We start from the raw sequence: 27,270 nt of genomic DNA on the forward strand, positions 1-27,270 counted from the left end.
AAAAGATCTTTGGGTGAAAACCTCCCTTGGAGGCGCCCAAGGCAGGCAATTAGGGTGAAAACCTCCATGAGGCGCCCTAGTTGTTTTTCAAAAAAAAAAAAGAGAAAAAGAAAAGAAAAATAAAGCTAATCTCCATTTCATGTTGCAGCAATGACATTGCAGGTTAAAGAAGGACGTTTCATGACAGGAGGAGCACTCAAATCCAAGACAAAGGAGTTTTTGTGCCTTCTACAGGAAGTTTCGTATCTTCTACAGGAAGCTTACAAAAAAGCCAAATTGATCTCCGAGGAGGACCTGAAGGCTTGGAATATGTCCATGAGGCCTACCCACATCCATGTTTCCATTCTTCACCCCTTTTTCATCATTTTTTTCATGTCATTAAGCTTCTTTCCTCAAAACTGTGTCTTCTACAGGAAAGCTCTGAATTTCTACAGGAAACATCCTGTAGAACCTTTGGACGAGCCAAATCCAATTTCAAAAGTGAATCTGATGGTGGGAGTCTATTGGTCAAGCCTGCAAGCACTTGTGTGTCCATCCCCTGCCTTTCTCCATCATTTGTCCACCTCATTTGCTTCTCATTGTGCTTCTACAGGAACTTCCTGTAGAAATTGTGGGAAACTAGGCATACATTTCAAAAAGTGGTTTGGCGAACATGCTAGCTTCCTCAAGGGTTCAGAGGTCCTCATGCAGTCTTCCAACTCATCCTCCATCATCTCCACACCTGCATCACAGCCAAAATTCATTTTGTCATACCATGCAACCAAAATGCAAAGTGCCTTGAAGCCAAAACACATAGAGCAGAATTTGTTTTTGCCATAACTTGAAAACCATGCATCCATTTGACAAACCGTTTTATGGGGAATTGTACAAGGTTGATGACAACATGCCTGAGCAGTTTCATGCAATTCCGATGCACGGTTTCCAAGAAATCAGCCTCCATCACCATCAGCCATTTTTGCATTTTCTCCATAACCGTGCATCCGTTTCAAAACCTGTTTCATGGGGAGATGCACATGGATGATAGTAGCCTACCCAAGCAGTTTCAGCCGATTCCGATGCACGGTTTCCGAGAAATCGACCTCTGAAATCTTCAGCCATTTTCCATTTTTCTCGAAATCCGTGCATCCATTGATCACGAATTTGCTATGGGAGATGCATAATGATGATAGAAACATGCTCAGCAAGTTTCAGCTCGATCCGCTTTGGCGTTTGGGAGAAATGTCGAAAACAAGTTCTGGTTTGGTGAAGATGCAGCAACAGCAGCTTGGACGTGCAGATTTGAACGTGGAAACAATTGTCTGGAGCTTGGATCCGGCCAGAGGACGCCTGCACAAGAAAAAAACAACCATGAATCATCAATCAAGCCACCATGCAACTACATCAACACATGCATGCAGCAAATGAAGATCAACACAGGCATGCAGCAAAGCAACCACGCACGACTTGCAGGTACGTGACTAAACTTGTTCCTCTGTTTGCATAAATCTAATCTAAAGCATTGCATGAATGGATGAGATGGTGAGATTCAGTTAGAAAGGTAGCAAGACACCCAGTTCTCTAGCGCTCAAGGAAAAATCACGCAGCATACGTGTATGGTCATTCATGAAAAATTTGAAAAACACAGTTAAATGGAAGATTTGTTGAACTTCAGTGCACAGGGCTTCAATTGATTAACAAATAGAAGGAGACATACAGTTAATAAATAGAACTGCAGTCTACATGTGGCCACGTACACCTGGCCACTTCACTCCCTCACCAAGAATCACGCAGCAATGTAAAATGCTCGGCTGAACCTCACACCACCTGCTGTCCATTTGCACTTGACTGAAGTATGCATCCTCCGATTCCAAAACTGATGAACTAGTCATCCTCCACTGGTTTCTACCTATTTTCAAAATTATCCCACGTATCAAGCTCGCTCAAAGGCGCAGAGACTCTACAGGCGTTTCTACAGGGACGCAGTTCTACAGGAACGCAGTCTACAGGAAGACGTTCTACAGGAAAGAACAGCAGAGCCTTCTAGAGCAGAAAAGCTTGGATTTTTCTTCGACAAATTGGGAATCCCGAAAGTGGTAGGACCGAAAACACTCTTCCATGTGTGATATACTCCAAAAGAGTGGTGAATTGAGCTGTTGTGAATTGGAGGGTGACCATGCATGAATTTTCTTGAAAAACACTTGCTAATAGAATATGTTTTAATGCTTGAAATAAGAGGCATCACAGCAAATGGGTAAAGCAGATCTGAAGTAGTGCGCTCCCTCTACCCAGTCAGCAGGCATCAGAAACAAGGGTTAAGAATGCTCCCTCCTTAACCCTTCTCTCAAAACAGTGTCTCTTCAAATCTGCCCAATCGTACAAGGACAACACCAATCAAAGAAAATGCTCATATTTGTGTTTTCTACATGACTGTTGATTTGTTTGCAGGGCTTGCACCATACATATTGAAATATACGCGTTGGGTTAGACTCTGACTTTGATTCAGAAACAACAAAAAAAAAAAAAGGGAAAAAGAAAAAAAGGGTCAAAAAGTCTCATGGAAGTGCTCCTCTGTAAGCTGGGTACAGGAACACCATACAGTTAGAAAGAAAATTGGGAAGCCTTCAAGGACATGATAGCAGAAAGTGACATAACAGCCCTCACCTATGATATGAGTCCTTCTAACCGTGAGGAAGAAGAGAAGAAAGGGGGAGAAGATGAAGGATAGCCACAGCCAAGCTGAAAGGAAAATCACCCACAGCCGAGCAGGACATAGTGGTGCTGTTTTTTTCCCTACAGGAAGCCCAAAATTGCAGAAACAGGCTTCTACAGGAAGCCCGAAATTGCAGAAACAGGCTTCTACAGGAAGCCCCAAAAAGGTAAAACCCAAAGAGACGAAGGTGGACATCCTATCAAAGGAGGCAGCAGCCATACTTGCCACCATTAGCACACCTCCAAGACCAAAAAGGAAGGGAAAGAGGCAAACCTTCATGTACTTTGAAGCAAAAAAAAAAAAAAAAGGAGCACACAAATAAAAGTGGGCAAACCCAAACCACTGTCAAAGGAGCAAATTGTCATTAAGGACACGAAAGCGGAACAAAAGGAGGAGCCTCCTTCAAAAATATCCATCAGCTATGAACAGGGAAGGCCGAAGACATCCACTTAGAGAGAAAGAATGAAAATGTTGGACACAAAGGCCTCTCTACAGGATGCTGAGACAGTTCTACAGGAAGTCCTGAAAACACTATTTTGGCTTGGTTCTAATTGATTGTCTTGTGTCTCCTTATTTCACTGATGTTTGTGAAATTTATAAAAGAGGAAGGTGTTTTCAACTTGGGACTTGGGTGTGTTCGTATATTGCTACTTATTCAATTTACTTAAGCACAATAACCTACTTACCAAAGCCTTTGAAAGTGGGGTGATTTGGTGATGGCTTCATTCTGCTAACTGGTCCAACTTAGCATTTGAGGAATTGTTGGCAAGGTGTTCATCTTTGGTGATTTCTGTGAAGGTCTTACTTTGGAGCTGAGAGGTGATAGTTTGATGGTATATTTGCTTTCACACAAAATGTTGGTAAATTGTCTTTGACAGAGAAGAGGGCACCATTTCTTCCATACGATTGCATAAACTTGTGCACTCATAACAAGGCTGAGGATTCACTAAGAAAAGCTAGCAGACTGTTTCTACAGGAAGACAGAGTCTGTTTCTACAGGAAGACAAAGTCTGTTTCTACAGGAAGACAGAACAGTTTCTACAGGAAAGTTTGAAAAGAGGGAAGCCAAAGGAGAAATCGGCCGAGATGCTAGCCAAGGACGTCACCAGGGCCATCAAAGACAAGGGGAGAGATGTGGTTGCTCAGAGGATGAGCAACACTTTTAGTAGGGGGTGATGATGAGCCCAAAAATGTACAATTATTTGGGCTCATTCAACCTCCTAATTTGGCTTAGTCCACCATTCTCATTTGTTTATTGCATGTTTTTGATTATTTTTATGTTAATAGAGTGAATTTGGTTAGTCATTATGCCAACAAGTCTAATGGGTGCTTTGTGTAGCCTTGTTGGTCAACTTGGAGACAAAATTGAAGGTCTTAATGAGCACTTGGCAACCAAATTCGTGGGAGAATAAGCTAGAGGATTTGTAGGAAGGTGTCCCCCTCATTTATTGACCCTTACCTCGAATTCTCCACCATCAGCTCGGAGTTCAAAGGCCACCAAATCAATGAGCTCAAGGGCAGCCAAGCAAGTCAAGTTGGACTGCTGTTAACTACAAGTCTTGGGCAGCCAAGTCCCTAACTTTTAGGAGGACTGTTGGGTCCTCAAATTGTATAAATAAGAAGGCTTGGGGCCTCATTTTGGTTAGCTAGTGGGTAGTCATTTTTGTAGCTAGTTAGTCATTTTGTTTTAGCCATTAGTTAGCTAGCTTGTAGTTCGATTTTTAGGCCATGGATTAGCTTTGCTTTCAGCTCATTCTCAAGCTCTCCTTATGGACAGTTTTGATGTACTTTTCATTTCTTGATTAATAAAGATGGATCCAGCTTTGCACCAGCTCTAAATCTTTCATGGGAGGCTGTAGCTCTTGGGGTTGGGCCCATCTCAAGCGCCCAGTACCTCCCTTGTGTATCTTTATGTGTTTGCTGCGTTCTTGAAATAAAAATCTGCTCTTTAGATCTTGCTTTGTTATGGTAGTTGGTTTTGATGGGTAACATAGCTTTTTATGCTTAGAATCGATTGGTAGGAGTTTGTTATGCATTTAGATCTTTTGGAATGCTCTTTCTCACGTGAAGTACATGGTTCTATTTCCAAACAAAGCTGCTGTTCATTTATTTCATTGACAATTAGATTAAGTTAGCTAGGACTTGGTTTGTTTGCAAGAATTCATTGATTCGTTTAAATGAGCATTGTGCAGGGCATCTCTATCATCTTCATCACCTCCTTGTTCATCTGAGCCTCGTTCAGATCAGCTCCTCCATCACCAAGTCTGTTCCCTCATCTCCCATCTTCTCTTTTGCCAAGTAACCTTACCTTCTTCTCCATTGTTGTCCCAACTACCTTCAAGCCAAGTCAGCCTTCCACATCATCTCACCACTCCATCCATCAGCTCCTGGATCACTTCAGACCCCCATCCTACCTCCATAACCATCCATGCATCTTCCATCAACCATCCATCCTCAAACTTCCACTTACAGCACATCCTGTAGAAATCCCTGCGTTTCCTGTAGAATCCCCTGCAGACATCCTGTAGGAGGCCACTCACTCGGTTGCTGAGCCTCTGAACGTGAGGAACCTCTGTGGACTGATGCTGAGGATCTCTGGGGACCTCTCCTAGCCTCCCCAACCTTTCCCATGCTTTCCTTCCTTCTCCATCCCATCTGCACAACCAAACCCTAGTTAGCACAAAATCACAATCATTCCATACACTTAAAGGAAAAATACAAAAACATGTCTTTTATGATGCAAGTAGCTTAGATCCATGCATTTTCACTTATTAGAGGTAATGACAGCATTGGTAGAAGTTTTATTCACATTCTTTGCATTGTAGAGGTTAGACTAGTCAAATTAGGGTTTCCTAGGTTTACATGCTTTGATTTGCTTTCAGTTCATTTTTGTCAAGTAAAGTAGCTTTCCTTTGAGAATAGCTTTCGTCCATCAATTAGCAAGCTTCTTCTGAGAGCCTATAGAAGTTGGCTTGAGCCCTAGCGGACTTGTGCCAGCTGACCAAGTGACAGCTGCGACAAGAGCTAGTACTTGTGCATATAGCACCGCCGCTTCCAAGTTTGTACGAACTACCGGGTTGATAAAATTAAGAGATAGGGAGCGCCAGGAGTTGTAGCATTATTGCTACAATACTGGAGCCCACCAGGTAGTAATTGGCTAAATATTTAAGTTTGAATCCTCTTTTAAGTGCAAATTCAGTCATTGCATTTCCAGAAAAGTATGATGCATTATCAAACATTAAAGCGGATGGCAATCCAAACCTGGTGATTATAAATTGATCTATGAACTCAATGATATTTTCAGAATTAGTCGTCTTGAGTGGAACTGCTTCTACCCACTTAGTAAAATAATCTGTTGCTGTGAGGATGTATGTATGCTACTTAGAAGAGTGAGGAACGATCTCACCTATTATGTCCAAGCCCCACTGACTGAAAGGTTGCTCAATGTTTACTGGCTGTAGTGGAAAGGATGGCTTCTTTTGTCTTCCAGCAGTAGTTTGGCAGACTTGACATCTCGTCACGTAACTGTGTGAGTCTTTAAACAGCGTGGGCCAGTAATATCCTGCGTGTAAGATTTTATGTGCAGTAGCATCTCCAGCATAGTGTCCGCCTGCTGGCCCATCATGGAGTTCCTGCAAAACTTTTTCAGCTTCAGCTTTCTCAAGACACCTAAGAAGAACAGAATCATAATTTTTTCTAAAAAGAATATCATTTATGAGCTGATATTGCTTAGCTTTCAACCTTAGGGCTCTTTTCTTAGTATGATCAAGGTGTGAAGGAGCATACTCGTTCTTGAGATAATAAATGATATCAGCATATAATGATTCTGCATCGTTTAGGCTTACCTCACACATTTGTACCTCTTCGAATGGAGTTTCATAAATTTGCGATGCTCCAGCCAGCATTTTGCAGAAGCCTTGACCTCTTACAATGTTTGCTGGTTTGATCTCAATGTCATATTACTGTAAGGCAGTAACCCAATTGGCCCTTTTCTCACCCACATCCTTTTGTACTAGAAGATTCGTTACCGCTGGAAAGGGTACTATGATCTTAGTATGGGTTTTAAGTAAGAAAGGTCTGAATTATTTGACCGTTTTGAAAACAGCATAAGCCCGTTTCTCCACATCTGAATAATTTAGTTCAGCAGCACCCTGTAAATTTGAGCTAAAAAACGCAATTGGAGCTTCCGCTTTTTCTTGATTTGCTTGAGTTAGAATCGTAGCATATGACTTATCTGAGGCAAATGTGTATAAAATAAAAGGCAATGAAAAATTCGGGGTTGCTAAAGATGCAGCATTAATAATAGCTTATTTGATCAGGTTGAATGCTTCATGTTCATCTTGACCCCATTTAAAATTTGAATTCTTTTTAATAATGGTTTGCAAAGGAGACACGATTCGTGAAAAATCTGGAACGAATCTCTTTACAAAATTGATCTGACCAAGGAAATATTGCATGGCTTTTTTGTTATGAGGTAGGGATATTTTAGAAATTTCTTTAATTCTGTCGGGATTAATGTGAATATCGGATTTTGATACTATGAATCCTAGAAGTTTCGCTTTACTTAGCACGAAAAAATATTTCTTTGGGTTAAGTGAAATTCCATACCTTAAACAACGTTGAAAGATTTGTTTTAGGTCTTTGAGATGGTCGCTTCGGTTCTTCGAGTACACTGTTATATCATCCAAATAAATTACTATAGATTTATTGACTAAACCTTTGAATGCGATGTCCATGGCTCTCTGAAATGTAGCACCAGCATTAATCAAACCAGATGGCATCTTTCGATATGCGTATGTGCCCAATTTAGTTCTGAATGTGGTTTTCAACTGATCATCAGGATGTACCAACACTTGATTGTATCCTGAAAATCCATCCAAGAAAGACATTAATTCTGAGCCCACCACTGCCTGCAGTATCTGTTCCATAGGTGGTAGAGGAAAATTATCTTTTTGACAGGCTTTTTTAAGGTTCCGAAAGTCAATGCAAATCCTAATATCTCTGTTTTTCTTTCTAACAAGTACCATATTGGAGACCCATTTGGAATGTCTGATGGGAAAGATTATCCTGGCTTCCAATAACTTATTGAGCTCAGTTTTTATCTGATTTTCTAAATTGGGGTGGATCTTTCTCAGCTTTTGTTGGACAGGTTTTTCATTATCCATCATGGGAATAGTATGCTGGATGATGGAAGTGTCGTATGTTTTCAGCTCATCATAATTCCTGGAAAAAAAAAATTATATTGTCTCAAAAGACGAATATACACTAGTTTCTCTTCAGGGGCTAGGCCGAGGCCTAGATTAATGTTTTGTGGTTTAGCATCAGTTCCTAGGTTTACTAATTCGTAGTTCAAGGTTGAACTTTTGAGTTTTGAATTAGTAGACCTCTTAAACCGATCTTTCAAATCGTACAAGTCTTCTAACTTGACCACCGACTTAGGTATATCATTATTAGTGCTATTTTGTTGCAATTGCCGATCGTGCTGGTCTTCGTCAATTATTTGATTGGAGTAGGATCCTTCAGACGTAAGGAAATTTACAATGTCAGGATCGTCATTGAATACTCTCCAATTTGTGATGTTGTCAAGAATGGACGGTCTAAAGATTAATTCTATCGAGAATCTATCTGGACTAAAATCTTCAGAGGGAATAAGCTTAGAAGCTACGTTAGCCAAAAGGTCTGCACTTTCGCTATGGAGCCCGGGGATTGAAGAAATATTAAATGCTATGAAATGCTTAGTCAGATCTTGTACTAAGGATTGATAGTGTTTTAAATGACCTGATAAGCAATGTATAGTGTTACGTACCTGTTTAACCACAATCTCAGAGTCTCCAAAAACTTGAAGATACTTGATGTCTAACCTGATTGCTTTATACAGGCCTTGAACCAAAGCCTCATATTCTGCTGTATTGTTTGTTCAATCAAATTCGAGTCTGCATGTGAGCATGATCTTATCTCCTTCTGGACTAATCAGAATTCATCCTGCTCCTGCTCCTTTGTTAGATCTAGAACCATCAAAAAATAATTTCCAAAACAAAGATTTATTTACAGGTTTATCTAAAAAATTGATACATTTCGAACTATTAGTTCGAGAAAAATTTTCGACTTCGGACAAAACAGAGTGTTCTAAATAGGGTGACGCATGAGCATTGAAATTGCCGACGAAAGAATCTACCGAGTAATTGCCAATAATGCTGCTGTTATACGCTACTGGTTCATTTTCTCCCTCTAACTCTATTACTATGTACTTCTGGTGTAGCTCTCGTTCAACTTTGATTTGATTCAGTTTAACGTTGTAGGGCAGCCACATGTGCGACCAGTCGGTTGCGAAGTATCCATGGAGTTTTTCTTACCAATCCCTACTAAGAATTAAGCCATAAAATTCTAGGATATCGGCAACTAGAATGTCAATAACCTGGCATACCTTCGGGTTCGCCAATCACTTCAACTTGGGACCGATCTAGCTGAACTATGCGGACTGCGGATTTCTGTGGTTGAACATTTAACTTGGCACATATAGATTTGGGTAAAATATTTGATGAAGCACCGGAATCTACCAAACAATTGTGCACATTCTTATTGAAGATTTCATAAGTAAGGAGAAACGGGGCAGTGTGAGATCTTGATCTTCCTCCAATTAGGGCGATGTCATTTGGATCAATCTTATTGATCGCGTTAGTTGGAGGTCTTCCCACGTTATGGGAAGCTTGAGAAAGCACAGTGGTAGGCAAAGGTGCAACTGGCACGGCATGTAATTCTTTCATCATTATCTTTTGTTGATGTTTCAACTTGCTCAATTCGTAAAGGGTGATGTTAGCCCTAGTCTTCTTCATGTCTTCAATAATATTGTACTCCATTTCATTCGACACTATCAGTGTTTTAGATGGAGTCGTTTCATCTGTTTGGACTGGGCTAGTTTGAGTCGCTTTAGATATCGTTTTCTTTGTTGCGACTTTATCCTTTGTTGTAGAGCTTGCGCTCTTCGGCTTAGGGGTAGTTTGGGGAGGATCAAGCTGATTTTTGCTTCGTGTGCTAACTGGAAATACTTCTTGATCTTCTTCTTGTGGGAGGATGAAATCCCACATTCCTTGTAATTCCATAACTTCTTCGTCATCAGTCTACCCTTCAGTGGCAAGTTCCTCTTCCTCTTCCTCGGATTCAACATTTGAAATGGCATTGGGCGGCTGTGCATCCATTGAAGGACCTCTTTTAAAAGCTCTGTAGGGATTTTTTGAGGCAGTTTCTGCTACTTGCTTTTTTATGTCGACCATTTCATTGGACATGGTCTTTAGAACTTTCTGCAATCCTTCCAAATCAAATGGATCTTTTGCTTGTTTCTTCTTGGAGTCTTCCTTGAAGGTGACTTTTCTGGACTTACGTTCCTCTATCGCGAATCTCTTTTCCAGGGCTATTATTCGTTTCTCTACTGTTATCGCTTCTTTCATGTTATCAGCTAAGGTTATTTTATTGGTCCTGTCCACGAAGATTTCTATGTTCGATGGTAGAGCGGTAATATACCATTCACATCGTACTTCTTCGCTGGGCTAGGAAGCAGTAGGAATTTTGTTGAAAATTTTGTTGAACTATAAATTGAAATCCTTGATAGGCTCTCTAGTTTCGGCTTTAAGATTGGATAGGTCATTGATTAACGTTGCCATTGACCTGTCATCACCAAACTTGGTTAGGAATTGGTCCTGGAAGATGTCCCAACTTGTGATGGATCTAGAGGGTAATGAAAAGTACCATGACCCAGCTGTTCCTTGTAGTGTATAAGGAAAAAGCCGAACAACAACATTTTCATTAGTAACCCCTTTGAGATTAATGGAAAGCATGAAGTTGTTTATGTGCTCTTCTGCTAGTATGCCTGCCTCGGGATTGAATTTAGGCAGCCATTTCTCAGGATGGGCCAGTATTTGACTCAAGGGTGCAGGCATTAAGACTGCCCCAGGGTTATTCCATGGAGACTGGGCCATTGTTGAACTGCCAATAGAGGAAAGTGCAGAAGATGATCCCTGCGGATGGGAGGATCAGGATACTACGATTGTAGATGATTGAAGAGGGGTTGTGGGGCTTTCGGTGGACGGATGGATGATGATCTGGAGTGGAGGAGTGGATGGTTGACTTCGCGGTGAAGTAGTTGAGATGGACGATGTTGACGAAAGAGTCTCACTGTCAGACTCTTTAGGTGATTTCCTCGCTCTTTTCCTGGTGGGAAGAGGTAATTCGGTTGGCTGGACGCCAAACTTTTCACTCTTTAGCCTGGTCAGGGGATGAGCAGGGTTGTACTGCGAAGTCACACTCCCTTGAGATTTATCAGACCTCTGAGGAGAAATGGAAAATCGCTGAAGTTTGTGAATCAGGGATTCGACTTCAGGAAGTTCGACGGTAGATTGTTCTGAAATATCAGGGTGTGTAGCAGCGGGTGATACTCGAGCGACTTCTGACTCTGGATTTAAATGTAATGGAGAAGTCGGGGGAGATGATGAGGGAGATTTCCTCTCAGAATGGTATTCAGATTTGGATTTACTTGCCATTCATAGTTCTGGCCCTCCTTCTAGCGCCAAATATGTTGAGGCCCCAAAAATCGGGTCGACAACAAGGGGGATACCCGCCCAGTCCGGACCTTGGTTGGCAGCTCCTTATCCGTTTGGTATAGCGGGTGCGACTGGGGATAATGGGACCAGTTTCCTAATCTATGAGTGTGTGTGTAGAATTTGATGTTGCTGATCTAACAGTTCCTATCTAAGCTATTCTAATTCAAACTTTAATCTAATTCTATGCTATGGTAATCTAATAAACAACACATCTAAATCTATACTAACCCGGGATGTAATTATTCTATTATGCGATCTAAAGAGATTTCAAATAGCAACTGGTAATAAAGATCATTCAGCGATTATAAGAAAGGAAATCAATCAAGATGAACCATTTCGCATAAAAAGTTAGACGAAACAGTTGTGAACAACATATCGCATAATGAGCTATTCATACATTAGGCATAAATAAATAGCTATCACCGTACAAAAGTGCCAAATGATAACTCAAGCATTCATGCATTAATACATAAACAACTAAGAACTGTATATCACTTTAACATATAAGTAGAAATGGTCAAGAGATAAAAGTACCATTTATGACTAGTCCTACTCATAAGTTTCAAGCAACAATGATTTATCTCTCCTTGCTCTAACATCCACTAAGAGTACAGAAGTGCAACATCAGTAGTAGATATCAAATGCAAACATCAACAAATCTTGATCCATCATTCACCAAAACCTCCTCTGAGGGTGCAAAAGTGCATGTTCTGAGGACAAGTTTTTGATAAATTTCTGGACCCTTCTCTAAATGCATGAGAAGGGTTTAAATACTACTAACTAAATAACTTAATTACACAGATTTAGGATACAGTTTAAATGACCGCCCTTTTTCTAAGCAAAACTATTTCTAAAAATTAAATCTAATATCTAACTATTTCTGCATTTGCTCCTTAATGTTGTGAGCATTCAATATTTGCCTGGGTGGAGTCGGCTGACTATCTTCCGCTTTTGGTTGAGCTAAGAAAACAGAAATGGTAAGAGCTGGCACCATTTTTTCAGCAAAATCAATGATATTCTCAAGAGTCATCCTTTGGCTATGTGGATTTACTATGTATGCCCAGTAATAATCCAAGTTCCACTTGGTTAATCCTCGAATTGCTTCTTCTTTCAACTTTATGTTTCTAGTTTGTTCTTTACCATTGCTTTCTTGTGTTTTCCAGGCTTACAAGTGACTGAGCAGTTATAGGATTTTCTTTTTGAGCAATTTTCTTAGTGATGCGCAATTAGCACTAGGCGCTAATCCCGCATCGGAAATTGCCTCCGTTCTTTGATCCAGGATTTTCTGATGCGTTTTTCGTCTTTAGCGCCTTTCCCTTCACCGGGTATAAGCTTCAAAATTTTGTAAACATACTGCTTTCGTGAACTTCTGACCTTGAGCGTCAAACCGCCTGTTGATATCAGCATTGTTGAACTGCTCATTCAACCATGGCTGTGAATGAAATATCTGTAATGGATAGCTCAGCAGCGCTCTGTGAATATGCGGCTCTGTTGCATGCCGTATCTATTCATGAGGGAATCTCTTCTCTATCTCTGAGCATTGGAGTTTTACCCTTTTCCTTCATGGCTTCCTGCACATTGCTTTGTGTTACTTCTTTTTTTTGTTCCTGTAGTTCACACTTGAGGGGAGAGTAATGATAATAAAAATCGAAAAGAAAGCTCTAAGCTCTATGGATGTACAAAAACATGCCATCTGACGTGTACTGACTCTTCGGAAAACACAAAACCATCATTCATTAACAACTTGCATATCATTCATTAATTATCATTAAAGCGCGTATCCAGTTCTTGGTTTATGGAAAGCTTTTCTTGAATGTTGAGCCGGGGAAAATCTGCGATGGAACGTTTCTGCGATTCGCATCGCAACATCGCAGTATCGCATTATCGCATTACCGCAAATTTCATTAAGATGTGCTATCACAGGGTTGCTCGATCGCGCTATCGCAAGATCGCGGATTGTAGTATCACGCTATCACAAGATCGCAGATCGCAGTATCGCGCTATCGCAAGATCGCAGTTCGTTACAATCGTTAAATGGTTATGTGTTTTTTATACGACATTGCGATATGTGATATGCGATATCGCATATCTGATATCGGCGATTTTCTAAAGGATTTCCAATGTGAGCGTTTCTTAATGCATGCGATGCGATGTTTTCTTAAGGAGTAAAATGCATGAGCCTTAATTGAATTTTTTGAATTTTTACTAAGGGTCCCCACTTACCTAGTGTTATCGCTAATACTAAATAAGAAGGGGGGTTGTTGGTGGCCACAACAGGTCCCAATCCCACTCATGCCCTTGTCATGGGAGTGACTGGGGGATTAATGCTGCAAAAATGTTAGTTTGTATGAGGGGCTAGTCACCTGGAAGATTTGGATGGTTCCTAGGGGTTTTGTAGTAGGTCTAGAAGGTATGTGTTGTTGTGTTCCACTGGTTATAATTCGTTAACTGACACATGGGGAGTGTAATCATATCATAGTAACTCTTCGTCACATTTTACCTCGGTTGGTCGGTTACATGGGTAGATGTGGGAGGAGGGCGTTACATGCCCTATTGCTTTTTATTTTATATGTAGTAAACTCAACTTCAATATTCATAAAAAAGAGGGGGATTACTAATATTTCATGGCATCAAGACATGTTGAAAGAGTGGCATTAAATTCCTTAAGGTGTAAAACATCCATTTCCAAGTAATATACTAATGTATATTATACAAATTGTTAATACATGGACACCACCAACTTTTCGCTTCCTCTGTGTTAATTTCACATCATTATTTTGAATCAACAAGCTCAAGCACCAAGCTTCAAAAGTCATGTTCCTTATTTCAGTGTTCAACAGTCATTAATTAACTAACTTTCTACATTTTTTGAAGGTTAACTTTCATCACTATACATGAGTTGACTTAGAATAAATGTTGACAACTACTAACGTTGTCATAGTTATAGTCCATTAACAACGGACTAATATATAACATATACACATTGACACCCATACACATATGGACAACCACCGATATACATATAACACATATTTTCCGTGATGTCTTTTCTATTTTGCAATAAATGATTGAGATCAATTATTTGAAAACTAGCTTTCAATGTGTATACAGCATGGTATAGTTCGCTCAAATTGAGCCAATATTTTCTCCTTACCTCTAGGATAATAAAATTCTAACTATCAAACAACATCCGAAATTTATTCATTTGGCACTGTATTGTGTAGGGGCTTTCCAAGGCTAATATGCATTGATTTTGGAGCAGTTTGTTTAATAAAATTTAAAAAACATATATAAAATATTGAATAAAATTGGGAAAATATACTTATTAGAGCCTTATTTCAACCTTTTCTTTTAGGGATACTTTCTAACATCATATTTTAGTTAGTTGGGTGGATTGTTTATTCTTCTCTGCACCGAGATTTATTTTCACAAAATATATATTAGCCAATTGTAATAATCCTAAAAGCAAAGATGCAACCGTGAAGTGGGATCCCATGTGGGTGTGTCTATAAACATAACGTCTCTAAGTCATAAATTTCCTACTCAACACTAATTTATAGGTTAGAGTGACTCTTAAATGATCTAAACTAAATAATCTTAAAAAATTATCAATTTCTCTAAATCTTTAAAAAAATCAAAATCAATATCATGCCCAATTTGCGATATATGATTGCACCCTTCATAAAATATAATATAATTTGATTTCTTACAAGATTTTGTGATAACATCATCAATGCTCCTGTGCAAATTGAGAGCCTTTCCACTAAAATAACGGTACAAGGATATTCTAAACTGAATAATGAGAATTTTTCCTTAGAAAGATGTACAAGGTATTTTATTGGAAATCCTTAAAATCCCTCAATGGGGAAAACACTCTTAGTTTCATCATCAAAATTGAATTTTGCAACACTACATTTAATAACTATGAGTTATTAAGTTACATTTATTATTAAAAATATATATTTGATTTAAGATTTAACGATGGAAAGAATTAATTGTATAAATTTTTTATTTTAAAATGTTAATTGAAACTAAACCGACCCACTATAAATTAGAAACGGAATATTCAAACCTAATGGGACACAAAACAAGATAACTTAATTGAATTTTTTGAACCTAGGACAGTGGTCACAAACACGGTAAGTAACTCAAATAAGTTAACTCAATTTAGAACCTTGACGGACCCACTATTAATTAGAAACGGAATATTAGAACCCAAGCACACCCCATATTGATTAGAAAACACTTTCTTCGTGGGGCGTCCACCATTTCATCTAGCCGACCACATGGACTTGAAAGAATCCATGTATTATTAAATCTATAAAAGGAATGCAATGTACCATTTGGAGGGTGTTAATACAAGGTGCCATTCCGGGTCAGTTTGGTGATATTTTCAACTGTACGAGCTGTAACATCTCCACACGACGCAGCGTGCTAGTCTCGGCGGGGTCTGCTACTGTACAAGTCTTTCATCCGGCCAACACTCTGAGTAAGAAGCCGTTTATTGTGAACGGAGTAAGTTTATCGCATAGTGAAGAATTTTTTAATAATGTGATAGAAATGCAGATATTTCAAATTCTCACTAGATTTCAAATTTTCCACGATATAATTGTATTGCGAGATTTTGTTAAGTTGAATCGGCCAACTTTTTCCAGATAGTCAAATTTTAGATTTGTAAAATTCTAAATTGATAGGAGTGGTAAATGTTTCAGATCTGCCCAGATTTACTATAGAATTCAAGATTTTGTTTATTTGAATCGACCAATTTTGTTAGATTATCAAAATTCTATATATGTAAAATTCTAACGTCTTCGGTCATCGCATTCGAGATACAATAAGAATTTAGTAGCCGATTATATGCATAAGGGCCCTCATCGTAAAATCTCCACACGACGCAGCCTGTTAGCCTCGGCGGGGTCTGCTACTGTACAATTAAAATGCCTTACCGGATTAGATCATAACTATCTTTTACCGATCTGCATGAATTGACGTTTTCTGCAGGTTGCGACAATGGACCACAGCCGTTGATTCCTTTCCTTGAATGCGTTATCATCACCCACGTGGTTGATATTCATAGATATGTCATGACCGGATTATTTGGGAAATCATAAAAGTCTAAAGGAAACCCTAGGATCCAATTTACGGTGTCCGTCCAATTTGGAAATCATAATCATTATTGCTTCCTCAGGCAAATCCCTGGCTTCGACCATTCTGAAATATTCTCTTGGCCTATCTGTACTGTAGGGATTAGTCCAAATGCAATACTCTCCTATGCCTCTGGAGATACATCTGAACTTTCGTAGATCTGATATTTTTTGCAATTTATTTTGTTGTGAAATGTAGTTGATCTTTTCTTAATTGTATTATGAAATTATTTTTCTTGGTTGAATCTTTCAAATTATTCCTATTATGGTGTTAATGATTTCTGCACCTATCTTTTTTGAAACGTTGAACATTTTCATATATGGACAGGAGGGACTGTTGGAAATAATACGTTCTCGCAGGCTGGCGATCCCTGAAGTGGGAATGGGAAACCAAACAGAATATAACATTCTCAGATATTCTGGTGAGGCTGATTGCTCCCACTATGATGCTGCTGGTAAGGCCATTTTGGGCACCCACGATGCTGCTGCTGGTAAGACCATTTTGGGCAAACGCAGGATTGAAGAAAACCCGAACATGGATGATTCCCTGAAACATGTACATTTATCTAAGCTCAAGAAGCAGAAGTCTGGTAAGAGTGTCAACCCTGATCATAGTGAAGTTCTAAATAAAATTGTAGGGAAAAAGATAGTTGAAAAGGACAACAACCGTTCAGAGGAAAGTAATCTTATTCCTGAGCTTAAGAAGCCAACCAAACCATCTGCAGTCAGGGATTTTCCTCCTGGCTGTGGGAGATATATATCTACTGTTGCACCTGTGAGTTATAAATGTTTGCCACAAAAAATTTTCACGCCACCAGTTTCAGATTCTGCATATTATACCTCTAGTAATGGTAGAATTGTTCCCTCAGTGAGGAAGGAGCAGTACCAATTATCCGCTTCCCCTGAGACCCATACGGGCGGTGTTAAGGGCAGCAGTCAACAACATTCTAATTTTAAAAATCATTCAAGTGCTAAAGAAAGTGTCAAATTTAGAGGCAACCTTCAGTCGGATTGTGTGAACAAAGATGTTGCTAGAAACAAAGAAGATGGTTTTGGAAAGAAAGAGAAGAAAAACATGGTGTATTTTAGAAACAGAGAGGGCGACCTTCAGTCGGATGGTGTGAACAAAGATAGTGCTAGAAACAAAGAAGATGGTTTTGGAAACAGAGAGAAGAAAAACATGCTGTCTTTTAGAAACAGAGAGAATGAGAACCTCCAGCCTTGTAGACCAGCGTTGAAAGAACCACACTATATTTCTCAGCATTCTAGCCAAGTAAAGTACAAAAACTTGCAACATTTCCAGGTGCGACCCAAAACAGAGAATGCTAATCAGGTGGCCCATATGGTCAAGAAAGAAGCCAACCCAGGACATTCTACAGTCAAGGTTCAAGGGTTATGTTCTCAACATAATACAATTGGAACCAATAGAGTGGCTCCATATAAGGGTGTGTCAACCCCTAAGCAGCTCTCTTCAAAAAATGTCAGAACCAGAGATCCACCAATTGGAACCAATAGAGTGGCTCCATATAAGGGTGTGTCAACCCCTAAGCAGCTCTCTTCAAAAAATGTCAGAACCAGAGATCCACTGTATCCGCATAGTCTTGTGACAAATACCCCAAAGCTTCCCCCATCTAAATCTCTGACTAATGCAGTTCTTAAAATTGGAGAGTCCCATACCCGGTCAAAAGTTAAAGAAACCGTGCGATTATTTCAAGTGGTTTGCCGGAAATTGTTGCAGAATCATGAAGCCCAAGTTCAAGACCATGCACTAGCTGGTAAAGCTTCGGTTGATTGGTTCCGATGTTTGAACCGAGAAATTTTGAACACGTTTCAGACGTAACGCAACGTAAGAATCTCGGGTGTTCAGCATTGTATATTCTCGTTCGATCTACCTTTTCGTTGATTGCCCAAACTGCATATCATACATTAATGACTTTGCGTGGAGTGAATTTCATTTTTGGTTGACCGCGGTAAAATAATTAATGAATTAATTGTTACGTAGAGAATAGGTAAGGTGATTTAAATTTTAATGTTTTTATATGTATCGGAGGTATGGTGGTGCATTTAAGAATGGGTATTAAAAATACTTACGGCACGTAAAAGTAATTGTGTTTTTTTTTTGTTTTCAAAAAAATGAAAAGGGCTCGTGCATTGACTATTGTAAAAAGAGAGCAGTGAAAAACGTGCTCTGCATCTCTGTTTGATGGGATATAAGGTTTTTGTTGTTGGCCATCGTAGAATAGTGGTGCAGCGAAAAACCATGTGTGGTATGTATTGAACACACAGCAGTGTAAAAAGATAAGAACCAGGTGAAATTTTTGGAGTTGTAAGAAACCATGTGTGGTTTTTGCACAAGCAGTGCATAAAGAAAATGTAAGTCTGTGTGAGTTTACAGCAGTAAACTTATGTAAACTTTTATTACAGTGAATGTAAAAAGGATTTACAGCAGTTAACCAGTAATCTCAGATGGTGTTGAAATACTGTCTCTCATGAATAAGTCTTCTGTGCACAAAAGTCCAAAATACAGAGCATTGCTCGATGAATGGGGGTATCTCAATATACTCAGTATTCAAGTTCCAGTTAAAAAGACAGCATGGTCAACCAGACGGCATGGTCAACCAGAGCTGGGCTTGAAGGCAGTGCAATTTATAGGGAGGGAACAAAAACATCGAATTCGTGAAGGTCTTAGCGTTAAGGACATTTCTGGAGGCAAAGAGAGAAAATGCATTTGTGCAGTGAATACCATTGATGAGGAAAGTCTACCAATTTTTTTTTATACAACTAAGGTTATTTATCCATATGGGTGTAAGCCTGAGCCTCCCAAGGGATGTGAATGTAAAGACGGGTGTTTGGATCCTTCCAAATGCTTCTGTGCTTCGAAAAACGGGGGAGAATTTCCATTTAATCACGATGGTGCTATTGTGTTTCCTAAGCCTATTGTATATGAATGCGGTCCTTCTTGTAAATGTCGTGGGACTTGTCACAATAGAGTGAGTCAACATGGTGTTCGATATACACTTGAGGTTTTCAAGACAGATAAGAGAGGTTGGGGGGTTAGATCATTAGACTCCATACCTTCTGGTAGCTTTATTTGTGAATACACTGGTAACCTTCTTTCTGATACTGAAGCTGAAAAATGTGTTGGGAATGATGAGTACCTCTTTGATATTGGACGCAATTGCAATAGCAGAGATCAATCTCTTTGGAGTGATCTTTCTAGTTTGATGCCCGACATTGAGGCTAGTGCAACCTCTGACATGGTGGAAGATGGAGGATTCACGATTGATGCAGCCGAGTGTGGAAATGTGGGTAGATTTGTTAATCATAGTTGTTCTCCTAATCTGTATGCACAGAATGTTCTTTATGACCATGATGACAGAAAGTTACCACATATCATGCTCTTTGCTGCTGAGAACATTCCTCCTATGAGGGAGCTTTGTTATCACTATAATTACAGTCTGGATGAGGTTCGTGATTCTGATGGTAACATAAAAACGAAACCCTGTTACTGTGGCTCTTCACAATGCACCGGGAGGATGTATTAAGTGCCTGGAAGTTCTGGTTGCAATATCTGATATACAATTAGAGATTTTTGCCCAGGTACAGAACCATTCTCTGCATTCATAATTCTTATTCTTTTTAAATTTGCTTCAATCAGCTATTCAATTAATCAGCAAATGATGTATTCTGATTTGCTATAGTCTAGATTGATTTGCTCTTTAACTAATGGTATATTGAGAATGAAACACTTGGGAATGGGATTGATTCTTAGAATATATACTGTGTTGGAACAGGTGGACTTTTACAGGTGCAGGGATTTTTGTGTTATTTGAAAGCAATATATCTACGGAGATTTTTGTGTTATTTGAAAGCACGATATCTACAGGCTTTGTTTGGGTCAGTGTTCTAAGTGTGCTTTTGTTGCTGGGAAGCTTTGCTATGCATATAAACCAGAATTTTCATTCTATACAAAGTATTTAGTTCTTTTTTATTCATGGGATTTTTCAAGTGTTCAATACACATATAACAAAAGTTGTTTTTGATAGAATTGTTATTGAAATAGAGAAGGAAAAACATTGTGGTCCTGTAGATTTATTGGAAAAGTTAGACAACAATCATTAAGAAGCAAATAAATCTGAGAGTCTTAAAACTTACAAATGTTGTAAGAAGCCACTAAAGATAACAGGAATAAAGCATTATTTTGAAAATAGTCATCAAAACTTTGTGATTAGGAATAGAAGGTTTTGTGGTAAAATTGTTTTAAATGTGATATTAATAACTTCAAGATATTTTCCAAATATTTGTTAGTTTTATTATCGATTATGATTAGATTTAGAAGAAATTATTCATTAAATGTTGTCTATAAAATACTGAATTGAGAAAATTATATCAACATAAAATGTTGAAATTACATTGTGCTTCTTTTATATAAAAAACTTATAACCATAATATTTATATGGTGTGAGTTTTGCACTCTCCTCTATTGTTTCTTAAAACAAAGCCTAAGAACATTTATGATAAAAACTTGAGATTGAAGGATGAACTTTTTCACTAGATAGAATGAGGATTTTGAGTCATTACATCTCAAACTTTCCATCTTCCTTGCCGCACCAATCATATGAATTTTTTTTTCTGAAGTTATGTGCCTTCTCTTTATCTTTAAAATGATTCTTTTTCTCTTCTATATAGACCAATTATTTTGTCCAACAATTGACATAGGTCATATACATTGGGGAGTTACATTATATGCTAAGTGCCAAAATTATGTATTGTAAATAATGAAGCATAACTTTCTTCTTGGAGCTAAAAAAATAGCATAAGAGTAGTCATCATAAATATATCAGATAGGAAAGTCTACCTCCAAAGTTATAATTGGAATATGAGCACTCAAATCCTTGAGAGATAAGAAGCAAGTTTCTTGTTGAAATTAAAGGGAAAATTTGGCCAAAATTGACAAAATTCATATGATGATAACTCTATGAATGGGACATATGAATAATCCCTAGAAAGTTTAAGATTTAAATACATCTCTCCACCCATAATTTTCATTAGGGTAATTTAAATCTAAAAAAAATCAAGAAAAATAAATTAGTGGTCTTAAAGAGTAAAATAGTACATGTAACTTCCATAATTATAGCATTACCTGTATATAATAGTTTTTGTTTTCTACACATTGCAAAATCATGAGGGCTAGAAGCACAAAGGATGACTAGAGAGCTCTTAGCCATTAAGGAGAAGTAAGAAACATGGATGTTAATATGGGCAATCAAGACATAGTGTAGTGGACATTGGAGTAGACCATATCTAATTAAGATAAAAACCGCCATGAAGAGTTTAAATGAAAGTGCAATGTTAGAGATTTGATAATAGGAGAATAATGAGGAGTATTCTAAACATATATGCATCCTTTGAAGATCTAAAAGTTGAACATGAGTCTAAATGAAAGTGCAATGTTAGAGGTTTGATAATGGGAGAATAATGAGGAATATTCTGAACATATATGCATCCTTTGAAGACCTAAAGTTGAACATGAGTTACACATGATTGAGGTGGAAGATAAGGCTAGTGCAATTTAGTCACATTATGATTCTAAGCTAGCGGATATATTTCACTTGAAAAATAACCATATTGAAATATCTTGGCCGTCAAACAAACCATTGGATCCAAGAGAAAGATTAGCAAAATTTTCACGAGTTATCCTATAAATTTGAATGGGGTGGACACAATTGCATATTTATATATCATTCCATTGGGTTCCTATGATATTCCTATTGGGAGGAATTGGTGGGAAAATATTATTTATCCTAAATTGTTACAATAAGGAATTTATTGCCTTTATGAGGAAGGGTAATGAAAGAATGAATTCCAAAAACTCATCTCCATAACTTAAATTTTTAACCCCATACCTTGAAAAAGGTTTTACTAAAGGTTGTCAAATATTTACAGTGTGTGTGGAGAATCTAGTGATGTTTCGTCGATTACACTTCCTTGAGGTCACGTAGGAGGTTGAATCTCACCATAGTAGCCTCTCTCATGATTGAGTTAAAATTGGAGCTGAAGGAAATGTTGGACAAGGGATACATTGGGCCAAGTGTATCACCTTGGGGTGGGGTGTACCGATCTTGTTTGTAAGGAAGAAAGATGGTACTCTCAATTTATGCATTGACTACACGTAGTTGAATGAAGTGACTATCAAGAATAGATATCCTTTGCTGAGGATTGAGGAATTGTTCGATCAGTTGAAGGTAGTAGCAGTGTTCTCAAAGATTGATTTGAGATCCGGATATCATAAAGTATGCACCAAAGAGGAGGACAATTACAAGACTTCATGTAGGTTCAGGTATGTGCATTATGAGTTTGTTTTTGTTCCATTTGGTTTAACTAATTCTCTAACTACATTCATGTGTTTGATAAATAGTGTGTTGCATCCATATTTGGGTAATTTTTTTATTTTGTTCATTGATGATATACTAGTATATTCAAAAAATGAGGAAGAGCACATCGAGAATTTAGCAGTAGTGTTGAAATTTCTAAGAGAGCATCAGTTATAGCCTAAGTTTATAAAGTGTAGCCTTGGCAGGGATGATTACCTAGATTGATAGTGGATTTGTGTAGCCTTGTCATCTCTGGGATAGCCATGTTGTTGTGGGAGTCTTTCCTTTTGTTTTCTGGTTGGTTCTCATGTTCCTTTCCCTGTGGGTTGAGTTACTAGTCCTAGAGCCTTGGTTGGACAAACACTCTAGAACTCACCAATAGTTCTGGATTGAGTTATTGGTCCTGGAGCCTTGGTTGAAAGAACGCTTTGGAGCCCTAGAGAGCTTGGGTAGAGACAAATATGGGGATGGTTAGTGTTGTATGAATGTGGGGTGGAAACACTAGTTGAGGGTTGAGGTGGTTTGGCCAATAGAATCCATGGATGGTTTTGATTGATTCTTTTATGAGATCCCACATTCATGCTTGGAATATGGCATGGGGGTGACTGACTTAAAGAAAGATTTGGTTCAGCCTAGTCTATGGTTGCGTGGTTTGTGGAAATCCCATACCTGGTCAGTTTATGAAATCATCAATAAGAGCTCTCTTTCTCCTTAGTATTTTATGGCTAAATATACTTGTTTATATGTGGATTATATGGTTGTTATATCCATAATTTTTCTATTGATTATATGTTGGTTATGAATGAGTTTTATGACAGTGAAAATGTATGACTCCCATCATGTTTTTGTTAACCATTGAATGTACAATGAATATGTGACTTAATAGATGGTAATGCAATTATTGTAATGACACATCAATGATTCTTAGTGATTCTCAAATAAGTATGTGACCCCTATGCTTAGATATGTTGTTTAAACCTGTAAAATCCATATTTGTGACATATTTGACGAAATGCATGCCATGGTTAGTAGGGGTATAGTCAAGTCCTTGTTCAATTAATTACATGTGTATCATTATTTCGATGTTATCCTTCATTTCTGGAAGTGTCACAGAGTTATGGGCAATGACCTGAGCCTTGGGCCAAAAAAAGTGGCACAAAATTTCTTGGGAAATTCCCTAGTCGCAGGCATACCAATGCTCTGGGAGAAACTAGAGGGTCCCAATCTCACTCATGCCCTTGTCATGGAAGTGACTGGGGGATTAATGCAGTAATAATGTTAGTTTGTCTGAGGGGCTAGTCACTTGGAAGACTTGGATGGCTCCTGGGGGTTTTGTAGTAGGTCTAGAAGGTATATGTTGTTGTGTTCCGCAGGTTATAATTCCTTAACTAACACATGGGGAGTGTAATCACATCATAGTAACTCTTCGTCACATTTTACCCTAGTTGGCCAGTTACTTGGGTAGATGTGGGAGGAGGGCATTACACACCCTATTGCTTTTTATTTCATATTCTTATTTCTTCTGTTCAATGTAGTAAACTCAACTTCAATATTCATAAAAAAGAGGGGGATTACTAATATTTCCAGCCCTGACTTGTGCTCCTTTCATCCATGCTTGCCTGCACTGGCATTTTCTTGCACTCATGCATTCCTGCACTCGCGCATTCCTGCGCTCATGCGTTCATCCTGCACTTGTGCATTCCTGCACTCGTGCGTTCCTGCACTAGCGCATTCCTATAGTCGTGCATTGCTGCACTCACATTCCTTTACTCGCATTCCCACACTGTTGCGTTCTTGCACATGCGATTGTCTTCACCCATATTCATGAACTTGTGCGTTCCTGCACTCATGTTTCCTACGCTTTCACTACCTTTATTAATGTGTAGATATGAAAGATTCTTCTCGGATGTGTCTACATTCCTCACACTTGATCTATATTCATAGGAATCAAGTGGCTCCAACGAAAATAGTCATTGTTCACTACTTTAACCTTAACTCGACCTACCCAACTAGACAAATTTACCCATCTTAACCTAAAAATTCATTTCTCTTCAACCACAACTCGGAATCGAATGAATTTCGATGTGTCAGATTTGCCTCAATGAGTACTATCATCCTCATCCATCACATGTAAAAATATCTCCATAGTTGTTTCCCCAGCATCGATGGATTCAAAACCTCAAACTTGGGTTTCAAGCCCACAAGGCCATTTGTGGAGCTCCTTCCTCCAAATTCTCAATCCTCATGGCTTGGAATACCTAGCAACCTATAAAAATCAACACTCCCTCTTAGCGAGGGAGGTATGTTACACAGTAAATTGTCACTGTTTGTCACCGTCCCTATTACCCCTCACTCTCACACTAGAGGACTCCTGCAAAATATCCATGAAAATAGCTCTTTTGCATTAGCGCGGGTCCACAGTTCAGTGCCCGCTCCAATGAGGGAAATCCTCTAAAGAGGGCGTGTCATTGGCGCTTTGTCTCGGAGTTTCACTCACGCCAACCGAATTGAGTAAAGTTTTCAATGAACTAGCTTCCGAAGGTTCTCCTTAACCCATTCACCAACTGAATCTATGTTGAGCTAGGATGGTTTGGCTTCGAATCTCCATAGAAGGGAAGTGGTTTGCCACCTTTCATGGAAGTTTCCAAGTGATAAAGCCAATCCCATGAATAATGTGGTTGATCCTATCTCTTCCCTCTCTATCTATAAAAGCTTGTCTCTATGCCTTGAGCAAGCTAGTAGTTCCAGTTCTAGCATAGTGATAGAGAATTCCAGGAGCTCAAGAGTTTGAAGCTGCAAGAGCCTTCTTTGCACCCATAAGGCCAAATCTAAGTAAGGAGATTCTTGTCACCCAAAGAGAGAGAGGCTTGTTCCCATCCCAACAAGCTTTGCAAGACTTGTGTAGCTGACTACCCAGCCAAAGGAGGATTTGACGTCAGAACAATGGTTGTATTCTTCTTTGTTATTTATCAATAATAGATGACTATCATTATGGTTCCACTCTCATTGTCCTATGTTTGATGTTGAGTTATATCTTTTCTGACTGATATATGATTGCATCTACTAGATTTTATGCTTGTATTCGTGTTACTCTTTGCATGTGCAGGTGTCCAATCACGGAGATCATGGGGATCGTGACCGGCCGAGGCAAAGCAACGAGGGCGACGTCTCTTCTAGACTCTCTTTGAGCCTATACAATCTCCATTAGCTCAGTCCTGCAAGCACTCATCCTTCTGGATCAAATACTACTCGTGCAAATCCCTCAAACCTTGGTTATGCAACATCGTGATTCAATGAATACTCTAGCCTGCCAATCTAAAGTCCCTCACATGAAGCCATCTCGATCAACCTAATCTCATCGGTGCCAAAGAAACCCTCGAACTATCCTAATTATCCATGACAAGTCGAAGGAAGTCCATGATATGAAAAGCACCACACAACATATTGAAGGGCACAAGGATCACCACCGATCCACCAGAACTCCCAGCCCATCTCGCCATGTAACCTATCAAGACCACATCTCCATGTCCTTAGCTTAACCATTTTCTCCATGATGTAGACACCCACAACTCCATTTGAGTTTTCTTGTTGTGAAAAATCTCATTCATTTCCCTTAAAAGTAGGTCAGGTACCGTTTGATACGATGTTTTTTTTCCACGACCTTGGTGTCTAGGATAGAGACTTAAAATCTTTGATACTACCACACCAAGAATCACAACAATACTACTTCATAGAGTGGAATATAAACAATAGTAGATCTACTAGTGCACAAAATATAGACAACGTTTTACAAATTTCAACCCAAGTTTGTTATATTAAACCACATATTATACAGCATTCTAGGGCTCTCGTATCAGGGATAATGGACCTCATACATCCATTGATACAAGACACAAAACTGGGGCTTGGTGTTAGTTCATCGACAACCAATATGCACACCGGGCTTCAACTTAGACACTATCATGTTTGTAACCACTCTCATGAAAATTCCATGTAATAAATGTTAAAAACTAAAAACGGATGGACAGGACACTTATTCCAAGATGAATGTTGGGAAATACATCCTAGGGGGTGTTCATTTGATTGTTTATGGCTAAGAAAATTGGCAAAGGCAATGGCTGTTGCATTAAATGACATTTTGGCACGTCTATTTATGGAAATAATTGAAATTAGGAGAAAAAGGAGGTGAAAGGTCATAGGTTGCATGTGAGGAGGAAAATGAACAAAAATAATGGAAAATGAAGAACATAGAGGCCTTATTCATAAAAAGGCTTCTTACAAACATGGGCACCAACAACCCCTCCTCTCCTAGGACACAATCAATCCATTACACAAGATTCGTTTGCAACTCCTTTTGTTGTTAACCTCTTGCCTCTCTCTTGATGTGCATGTTGTCACCTTGGCTGCTTGGTAGGTCTCCCAACAATCTATGTGGGCTCCTCCAAACAAATCCTAAGTTCTCCTACAAC

The 27,270-nt window shown here is 38.9% G+C and overlaps 1 pseudogene; it reads left to right on the forward strand.

Annotated features, from left to right (window-relative positions):
- Window positions 1–19,972, forward strand: part of LOC149178978 (histone-lysine N-methyltransferase, H3 lysine-9 specific SUVH6 pseudogene) — an 81,044-nt pseudogene extending 61,072 nt beyond the window's left edge.
- The last annotated feature ends 7,298 nt before the right edge of the window (window positions 19,973–27,270 follow it).

This window comes from Pinus tabuliformis, chromosome 4_1, assembly GCF_031772625.1.
Source record: "Pinus tabuliformis cultivar Carrire ecotype Pingquan chromosome 4_1, CPIR1, whole genome shotgun sequence".
Lineage (NCBI taxonomy): Eukaryota > Viridiplantae > Streptophyta > Pinopsida > Pinales > Pinaceae > Pinus > Pinus tabuliformis.